The sequence below is a fragment of the Ailuropoda melanoleuca genome, chromosome 10, assembly GCF_002007445.2.
Source record: "Ailuropoda melanoleuca isolate Jingjing chromosome 10, ASM200744v2, whole genome shotgun sequence".
Taxonomy (NCBI): domain Eukaryota; kingdom Metazoa; phylum Chordata; class Mammalia; order Carnivora; family Ursidae; genus Ailuropoda; species Ailuropoda melanoleuca.
In genome coordinates this window covers 99,572,598-99,583,142 of record NC_048227.1, presented here as the reverse complement: position 1 = coordinate 99,583,142, position 10,545 = coordinate 99,572,598, and the positions used below count along the sequence as shown (strand labels likewise).

General features: G+C 43.1%; 1 long non-coding RNA gene across 2 annotated transcripts in view; it reads right to left on the bottom strand.

Annotated features, from left to right (window-relative positions):
- LOC109488986 overlaps positions 1-10,294 on the bottom strand; it is a 39,861-nt gene extending 29,567 nt beyond the window's left edge. The window contains exons 1-4 of one of the 2 annotated variants that reach the window (XR_002141901.2): positions 10,146-10,294; positions 5,379-5,518; positions 1,307-1,399; positions 953-1,012 (exon numbers count right to left, since the gene is read on the bottom strand). This is a non-coding gene — a long non-coding RNA (uncharacterized LOC109488986). Of the gene's footprint in view, positions 1-952; positions 1,013-1,306; positions 1,400-5,378; positions 5,519-10,145 lie in introns of those variants that run through there. The other variant, XR_004628190.1, reaches the window with a different exon arrangement.
- Between the last annotated feature and the right edge of the window lie 251 nt (positions 10,295-10,545).

Genomic DNA, 10,545 nt, shown 5'->3' with positions numbered 1-10,545 from the left:
AAAAAAAAAAAAAAAAAAAAAAAAAAAAAAAAAAAAAAAAAAAAAAAAAAAAGAAGCTTGCCCAAGATTACACAGGCTACAAGAAGCATAGCTGACTTCCACCCTGGCTGCCTGACTCCAGGGTCCATGCTGGGAACCAACATGGTTTCCTGCGAGTGTAGGAATTAGCACCATACAACACATCACTGGCTTTTTCAAAATTATATTTACTTATTTAAGTAATCTCTATGGCCAACTTGGGGCTCGAACTCACAATCCTAAGCACGCTCCTCCGACTGAACCAGCCAGGCGCCCCTACGTTACTGTTTTAAAATGAAACAAACGATACCTTGCAATGACTGATACGAAGAAAAAAACGTGAAAGTAGAAAATGTTCAGATTGTGTTTACAGCAATTAATGCATTTTTCCCAGGAAAACCCACATTTTAATGTTAGGGCAAGCTCCACATTTCCATTTTGAACAGAAGGCTCGTGAACAGCAAGCCCTCATGGTAGCACCTTCTTGTGTTCAAACTGTTCACCAAGAACACAGGACTGGATACCCTGCCGAAAGGAGAGCTCTCTCGTGGAGCCAACAGTAGACAGTCAGGTGGAAATGAGACACACAGCGTGGAAATGAACTTAGAGATGTAAATATCGGAGGAGCTTTGATTATATACTGTGAGTAATTGGGATCTATAACATGACGACCAACTTCTGTAGTTAAGACGCTACCATGAATCTTTAAATGCATAACGGCTTCTTCATACATACAGTGTAAAAAAGGCCTTTATAATGGGCCTCTAATGTCAGAAGTATGTGCTGTCCATGTTTTTTGTTTTGTTTTCGCCCATAAAACACATGGTTTTTGGGGCGCCTGGGTGGCACAGCGGTTAAGCGTCTGCCTTCGGCTCAGGGCGTGATCCCGGCGTTCTGGGATCGAGCCCCACATCAGGCTCCTCCGCTGTGAGCCTGCTTCTTCCTCTCCCACTCCCCCTGCTTGTGTTCTCTCTCTCGCTGGCTGTCTCTATCTCTGTCAAATAAATAAATAAAATCTTTAAAAAAAAAACAACAACAACACATGGTTTTTAAAAAGAGATGAACTGGTATTCTGGTTCCCCGCTCCTCACAGAACACCATAATATGGTTAAGTACGAACCTTTCCATAGCAACAGACATTGTGTATCAGACAGGAACCCTATGTATTCCCCTTGAAGAAAGCTTTAAGGTTATAACAGACAAATTCAAAATAAAGCCTATGATCCCATCACCCTGAAGCCTGCTTCCCCAATGAGCTCAAGAAAGGATTCATTGACAAATAACTCACCATGGCTTCCTATAGCTCATTTCTTTGCCTTCCTTTTTCTTGAAATGGCACTCCAGCCTTAATAGTTACAAAGGTTTCAAGAGAGAGGACCACCTGAAACAGAGAGGCCAAAAATCCAACACAATCACGGTTTGCAGAAGTTCAGCATTCAGCTGATTGAATAGCACTGGGGGGTAGTGGTTTGCCAACCTGGAGACCAAAGCCGGTCATTCCTGCCACCCTTCACTGCATTATTTAGTGCTTTTCCGCTCTCTGAGCATTCCATGAACCCTGACTGCCTGGTTAGCTCTAATTCTAAAATCGGTATTTTGCATAACGGGGAAACGTAACTTTGGGGACGATACCTTGAAATGTTTTCCTGAATACATATAAGAAACGTGCTAGGAAGCCACTGAAAGTTGTGGCTAAAGAAAGTGCAAACTGGGCTTATATGGATATCGTTGCATAGGCTGACTATAATTACATTCCCCAAACACTTGCCTGGGTAGAGTGGGTGCCTCCATTTGCTCACCCTAATTAGGCAGGAGGCACTGCCTAGGGCCGTAGAGTAATCTACCCGCTATTGTTTCGGTGTGGGGAGAAGAGAATGCTCTGTGCACGAACATCGAACATCGTGCTTTGTTTTTAGCACGCAGAACTGGGCTTGCGGACACTAGTGATTGTGCTTTGGAGAGAGGAAGTTAATGACATGTTGTGAGTTTATGTACTATATTTCATCCCTATTCAGGTTGAGACAGCATCCTCCTCCAAATCTTCTGCTCTAAAGGTTGCAGGCTGGAAAGTGAAACAGATGGTCCAGTTTTATATTTCTTTTCCCTTAGAATTTCTTATGCAGCGCCGGGACCTTGGTCTTCGGGGATCTCAAATTATATTTCGGCCCGTTATACGTATATCAGTTTTGATACTCAGATGGTACGTAAGAATTACTCAAAATCCACATGGCCGTAGCCTTTGCTGGTTCTTAGTATGCCCTGTGCTGTTCATTTTAATTGAAAATATTCTAAAAGCAAGATTGATGTGTTTTCTATCCCCCTAAAATAGAAGCAGGTTCTGGGCTCATAATTGAGCACTCATAAGCCCCCTCTCCTTATTAACATGCCCTCTCTAATTTGTGCCTCTGTTTGTACAATATAAATGGCCTTTAACGGCCCTTCACTCATACAATGGTCTCACTAACCCAAAGAAAATTAGTAGCAGGCAAAAGCCTATTTTTACTGACACAGAGACAAAAATGCTAATTACCTTAAAATATTCTCAAGTGTATATCTCTGGCATCCTTCCAGGCTAGGCTCAAAAGTTGTTTTTTTTTCCCCCGTTATTTACTAGTTATAGGGAAAGTTGTTTTTGTTTTATATTCAGGTTTATACAGAAGTAAGTTTATATTTATAATTAGAAATCTTTTATTTGGGGTCCAGAGTACTGGTGATAGGTGAAGCATTGGGTTTGCTTTCAATTTACCCGCGGGTACACTTGAGAGTTGCCCATTTTGATAATTATGTTTTGTGCTGTTTTTGCTAAGGCACTTGGAGACATTTGCAGAAAAATCATAATACCTAAAAATCTGAATTTATTTTAACATATTAACTACCACAAAATATTAATGTTTCCCCAGAATCTCTTTTAATCTTTCTCTGATAATTAAATTTGTTTGTCCATGTTTACTGTCGGAAGCACTCCTTCCTTTCCAAAATGGTTTTAAAACTGAAACCTTGGATGTACAAAATAAGTAATAATCAAGAAAATTAAATGCGACTTACTAAATTATGATACCGGCTGTGCTGACGATATTGACATACAGATGATGAGCTTTTCATCATTTATGTGACAAATACTCATTGAGGATATATTATTTTGAGACTACCTTGCTAAGTCCGGCTTATAAAAAAAATAAATAAATAAGGTGGAAGTGCTCATCTTTTTGAGGAAGTTTCAAAATCAAGTTTGGAGAAAAAAATGTATTTGTACTAAAAATTCAGTAAGTACAGACGTATAGTAACATTGGAAGGCAGCAGAATAGGAGAGAGCACATGTTGGTGGAAGGTGAAATGGTAATTCATGGCAAAAAACAAGTGGGGTTTAGCTCTATAACAAGCCATCAACCCAGTTTTTAAAAACAGGCAAAAGATTTGAATAGAGATTTCAAAAAAATAAGATATACTGATGACAGACAAGCACATGAAAAATTGCTCAACACCATTAACCATTAGGGAAATGCAAATCCACACCGCCATGAAGTATCACTGCACACCCACCAGGATGGCTGTCATCAGAAAGACAGACAACATCAAGTGTTGGCAAGGATGCAGAGCCACTAGAACCCTGTACGTTGCTGATGGAAATACAGAATGATACGGCCACTTTGGATAACAGATCGGCAGTTTCATAAAAACGTAAACATAAACTTAGCATAAACCCCAACAATTCACTCCTAGGAATCTACCCAAGAGAAATGAACACAGATGTCCAGACAAAGATACATAAGTGAAGGTTCATAGCAGCATTCTTCATGACAGTCAGATGCTCAAAACAACCCAAATGTCTGTCAGCTGATGAACAAAACGGAACACTATTCAGCAATAACAAGGAACCAAGTACTAACATACGTTACAACATAGATGAATGTCAACAACATAAGCGAAATGAAAGAAGCCAGATGCAAAAGACTCCATTCATATGAAACGTCCAGAAAAGGCAAGTTTATAGAGACAATCAGCACATGAGTGATTTCTTGGGGCCGGGGTGTGAGAGAGGATAAAATGCAAATGGGCCTACAGGAACTTACTGGGGTCGTGGAAATGTTCTAAAACTGGATTCTAGCGATGGTTGCATGACCATATACATTTGCTCAAAATCAATCAGTGTGCACTCACAGTGAGCGGATTTTAGGGTATGTAAATTGTACTTCAATAAAGCTATGAAAGAAAAAACCAGGTGAAGTGTCATATGTTTTCGTAAGAGTGGGTGGAAGCAATAATCTGAATTTTTCGTCTTTGCTTCCATGCTGAAAAGTAACACGAATATGTATCTCTACCAATAAATGGGAAGAGTTCTTCACAGTTTGCAACGTCCCTTACAGTTCCCAGACTTATTTGCTCTTCACACCCATCCTGTGAGGCACGGTGAGCAAGTGTTACAGGATCTGCAATAAGCACTATTCTTTCTCCTCTTAGCTTTGTTCTGAGCAAACTTCAAATGCTATTATCAATTATGTCCTTTAAAGATCAAGGCCATCCTATTTATAACATGATCTGGATAAACAAGAGAACAAACAGGATCATTACTCCAAGTACCCCAGATGCATTTACAGAGACGGGTATGTTCCGCTGGCCAAACTGTACGAAACAAGAGGAATTCCCCACCTGGAGACTCCTTCCACTGGCTGTCGAAAGACGTGGCCCAGCCGCCTCATGGAAGCCTGTGGTGCTTGTTCTCTCTGAGGCATTTGCATTTACAAATATTGAAATGCATGTCGTATAGTTGTATATACAATTAGGCACACAACGACTAACATTACAGGAGCTAATATTCCCGGGCAGTAGCAAAGTCGCCAAAAACACAAAAATGGAAACCAGTGTATTGATTTGGTTCACAGCAACTCGTCCTTTAGTATTTCTCTTGAAAGCACAGAAGGAATGAAAACAAACAAACCCAACGTAGCCTGAAGCAGAGAATGACATGTTCAAGAAATGGGACTTATAAATAAACTGACCAATTAGGGCATTTGAAAATGTATGTGGCGTATGCAACAAATATGCTTAGACGAGTTAAAAACCACACAAAGCTCCCTTATTCTGATAATATGTGTGCGACACAGGCCAAACTCAGAGTCCTCTGCACCCAGCGTGAGATTTAAAGCTCTGGGTTTAGGAGAAGGTCAGCCTCTGGGATGATGTCTCCCCACCTTCTGCTCAAGGAGATCGGTGTGAAAGGAGCTCTCGATGCGGACCATGGCCAAAGTCTGCGACACCGAAGTCTCAGCCTTCCTGTCCCAGCCTCACATTTGCTGATGTGTTTCAGTATATACTATGCAACCCCCCCCCCTTTCCAAAGAAGGCAAGGACGCTTGGCCTACCTTGGTGTCCTTGGTCTCCGCGCGTGACCTCCTGCAATCCTTTTGCCATAACTTATGCTAAGGATGTTTCCAGGATCTGTGATCTAACACAAGCTGTGCTTCTTGACTATGACTTCAATGGGGAACCAGACTGGATTAGTCTAAACAAACGTACAAATAATTGGTTTCAGTCCACATTTTCTTTTGATCTTTTCAAGTTACACAAATTTCATTATTAATTGATACAATGCATGACACAGGGTAGGGGAAAAAGCAGATGACTCGGGCCAAGAGACTTGTTCTGGGTCTGGAATGCACCCCTGTAACCTTGGTGATCTCCCTCAACTTCCAAGACTTCAGTGTTCTCAACTGCAAACAAATCACCTTTTTTGGATGAAAGAGCCTTTAAATTTCTAATCATAATTTGACAATCATTTCTTGAGATGCTACTGTTGTTCGACAATATACAAATGTTTATCTAAATAATTTCATCGAGGTCCCATGTCTTTTGGTCTAACATGCCTTCTGGCCTGTTCTGAACTGCTAGGATACAACAACTGAGAATCTGAAACTCACAGACACGGAATCCCTTTGCACCAGGGTAAAACGCCACAAAAGTTGCGGTTTGAGAGTAAGAATGATAAAGACAGGAACCAGATAGGAATTGAATGGTACTTCACAAACACACACACACACACACACACACACACACACACACACACAGAGACACACATCCTTATATACAGGCACAAGGAAGAGGTATGTCATCTCAAACAGGGCTTTTACTTATTTCCTTTTTCATGAGTTTGACAACACTGCACTGGTTTTCACACTCGCCCATGCCCTACTGTTCCTCAAAAGTGCTTTTGGGGCCCTAAGGAGGGCTGAAAGGCCTAAAATCTGTTCCTCCGTCCCCCCCCCCAACACTTTTGTTTTTATCTGTTTCAGGTATTTGTCCTCTACTTAATGTTTTGCTTGGGAAAGAGTACTTGGGTCAACATCATCTGGAAACCACCATATTATACAATGTAAAAGATTTCGCTTAAGTGCTATACTTTCTAAAAAGTGTTATTATATATACCACTTAAAATAGAACACATCTTACAAGTTGTTCCAGCAAAAACTAAAGGCTAGAAAGTAATTTTTCATTTATAGTTTTAGAAAAGACTATAAATGACATGCTATATTTAGAGTCCCTGTGCAAATCATAAAATACTTTAATAACTATGCAAATACTAATATTCGATACAAGGGATCCTCTTAATTATGGCACAATCATAACTCTGGATTGATACAGTGCTAGGTGGGAAAATCCTGTTTAGACAGTTGTAGGAGAAGAATGTTTAATGAAACAAGCTTGGCAGTCTGGTCATCCTAACACTGGTAGGTATTTGGTATAATTAAATCTTTGCCAAAAAGAATTTTGAGAAAAAGAACAATCAGGAATTTAGATTGCTTCCACCACCCCCCTCTGCATCCAGCTCACCCAGCTCTTCTATGAATGGTCCCTTGGTCTGCTGGTTATAGTAAGTTCTTTCTGCACTATGGTTTAAGTAATTGAGAGTTGGTTGTCACATTATTTTTTAAGGACACGTCAATGTTGATTTGTAAGGGTGTCCTTAGGATGAGAGTGATATAGTCAAAACAAACATTCTGCACAAATCTAAGCCAGTGCTAAAGACAGCAAGTAATTCTTACTGTTTTCTGTTCCCCTTATCTTTATGTGGAATCATAGTTTATCCCGGTTCCCTGTTTTTGTATTTCCAGAGAAATAGTTGTCCATGTTCTAAGTAAAAGACTACCCCACTTTGAATATCATTGACTTTTCTAATTTGTCTGATTGACCCAGAGAGCGTAACCAAAGAGTAAAAACAGAACGCAATCTGAGGGTCATTCCCCCATGATTCTGAATCTATTTACCACCCAGATAGGTTCTTTGTTACTGAGAGACTTTATAAAAAATAAATTATTTCGGCCAAAGGATTTTCTCACTTCTGTTCCCTGAAAGTCTGTATTTTTCCCATAATAACAGATGGATTTAGAGTCCTCTGTAAAATGCTTTAGGGACCACTGAGATATAAAAATGACCACTATATTGGAATAAAATAGAAAGGGGTGCTTTCCTCTTTACAGAACACCCTCCAGTAAATAACAGGAGAGGGACGAGCAGCTGGTGTCACCATGAAGCTCACTGGAGAATGTCTTGGAAAGAGTCATGAGGAATGGAGTCATTTCTCAGCTGTTTGCAAACCCCACGGAGCTGACAGCATGATATGCTCATCAATTTGGGCTTGTCTATCTTTTGGGTCTGACTTCCAGTAGGTTTAGATCACAGTATAAAGCAGAGTGGGAAAGATTTCCTTTATTTTCGATGGGTGGTTCACTTTCTCTTACTTTCTCTTTTTGTTTTATTCCCGCAAAATAGCCTCAGTTTTTTCTAGGTTCCCGTCTATTCAAAAGGCCAGCATTAATAAACACCAACAGGCTCATTCCATAGGGAGCTGATACTTCCAGAGTTCACACCCCCATCTACTTTTGTCCTTGTTATTATGGGAAATCTCATTTGCGTGGGCAGACAGATCTTCCAGAACAGGATTTGGTGCAATTGTGGGGTCATTCCGGGGCTTTGGGACGAAGCCACCTTAAGTCCCCGTCCTTCTGTTGCTCTAAGTTCCCCTCCTGTCTCCACATACATACATGTCCCAGGGTCTCTGAGTTCGTCCTGGGGAAACAGTCCAGCACAACCTGGAAAATTATACAAATGGCATCTCTGCAGCCAGGTTTCAAAAGCATGTCAGTTGCTACACTGGCAAGAGATTTGCAAGCAGACAGGCTCAGAGGGAAAAAACAGGAGTTACTGACTATCCCCAACACCATAATTGTTTTAAGAGTCTTAGAAAGAAACAACTCTTTTGCTGGAAATGTAAAAACATTAGAGAGTTGGGACAAAAATATGATGCCACATAGAGATAAGGAAAACAGAGAACAGTAAGAATTAATTGCTTTCTTTAGGATCAACTCAGATCTGTGCAGAATGTTCATTCTGACTATATCATATCACTTTAATCCTAAGGACTCCTTTCAAATCAGTGGCAGAGCTCTGAAGCATTACTTCTCTTTGAACACTAGCTAGCTAGGCTACTAAAGACGAGAGGAGTGGAGGTGGGCTGGGAGAGGGAGTGAAGAGGTATTCCACACCCATGGCCCACAATTCACACTGACCCCTTTCCTCCTCATTCAAGGCCAGCCCGACATTCAGCTGGGAAACCTTGTATTCTGGGACTTTCGCCGTAAAGGGGTCAACACCACGTAGCTCTAGTGGCAAACTTGCAGGACTGCTCCAGAAAGACATGTGCATGCCACAGAGGAGAAGAAAGTTCCACAAACAACCCCCGGTTGGTTCCCTCCACCCAGGTCTCGTTACACCTGGTTTCTCAAGAGCAGATTGCTTAGCCAACCTTAATAATCTCAGAGGAACGCCAGGGCAGGAGGCCGGATTCCAACTACCTTTGCCCTAATTTATGGAGGGCTTTAAAAGTAGAAAATAAAACTTTGAACTCAGCTCATCTGAAGCTTTATGATTCAGGTGTCCCACTTGCCTTTAGGGGCACCAAAGATCACTGAAGTTAAAGAGACACAAAAACTTCTGCAAGCTGCAGAACAGGAAAGCGTGTCCAGACTCGACCCAGCTGGTTCTCGTACCACATTCACTTGGCAGGAACAGAAGTCCCGGCTCTGGCCTTGTCCTTTTCTGATGGATAGCATCTCCCTTCCCTACATTTCCCTTTAATCCTCCCTCCTCAACAGACTTCCCGTGTCTAGAAAGAAGTGACCGTGTGGCCAAGGGAGCAAAAGGAAGAGGGAGAGAACGTGGGGAAAGAAGGAAATGAAAACAGCTTCTGAGAAAGGGTTGCAAGAAAACGAAGTCAAGGGTGAAGTCCTTTCCATTCCCATAGTATGGAAACCCGGGAGTTTAAAGAGCTGGTCCTGCAAGGAGCTAGTCTGTATGACTCTGCACCACCAGCAGAGCCTAGGAAGGACTTTTCCTTGTCTGCCCTGGCAGGTGTTTGGGGGTGTTTTGTTTTGTTTGTTTGTTTAAGATTTATTTATTTTAGAGAGCGAGAATGAGCACGGAAAGGAGGGGTAAAGGGAGAGAGAGAATCTTAAGCAGACTCCCCGCTGAGCAAGAGCCCCACAGGGGCATGGATCTCAGAACCCTGAGAGCTTGACCTGACCCCACATCAAGAGAGGGAAGCGTCACCGACTGAACCCCTCAGGCGCCCCCTGGGCAGGTATGTACAGCAACCCTGCTAGGCTGTGTGAGGACTCAGCCACCTCCTTTTTGTGGATGTGCCCAGTCTGGAGCTCCGTCCTAGTAGGTGACGGATTTAATTCTGAAACTGAGATCCCATAATTATTCAATAGAAAGCAATCTAGTGAAATTTAGAAAAATGTTACACTAGATGTGGCCCTTTTGGTTACCGGGAAAGCCAGGCCCCAAAGAAAAGAGCGACTTTTGGCCTCGCCTCAGGTGAGGTGGACTTCCCTCCCTCGCCCTAGGAAGTCGAAGCTTCTAGGCTGTTCCAGAGGCCGACTTCGCTCTTCCCCCTGGGGAGGCCTGGAGCAAGGGCCGCCTTCTGATCTCCTTCCCGCTGAATTCGGCTGCTAAGCACTCCTCATTCCTCGGACAGGAGGCGCACTTATTAGCAATTCCTACAGACCCGGGGCTCGAGCCAGTGCGTGTGGTGTGTGTTGGGGGTGGGGGCAGGGTTTGGGTTTGGAAATTACCTAGGTTCCTCAGAGGTCCTGATTAGCAATGCAGACACAGTGCACACGTGTGGAGGCCCTCGGACGGAGTATCGAGTATCGGCCAGCCCTCCTCCGCCAGCGCCCGGGGTAGGCTGGCCCGAGAACTGGTTTCACTCCTCCCCAGCGCCCGCTCGGGCCGAGCGCCGGGACGGGGTGGGCGGGGCGGAGGTGAGGCCGCGGGCGCCGCGGCCCCGCCCCCTGGCAGGCCGGCTCCTTTCCCGGAGAAGCGTCTAGAACGCAGGCAGTGGCTTGCGAGCGCCGGACTGCTCTCTCCAAGGGTGTGTGGTGTGTAAACAAGATTGTTGTCAATCAAGTGGGGTCTGTGAGTTACTGGAACCCCCACGGTGGAGTCTTGGGGAGAAGGAAAGTCTTTTTTTCC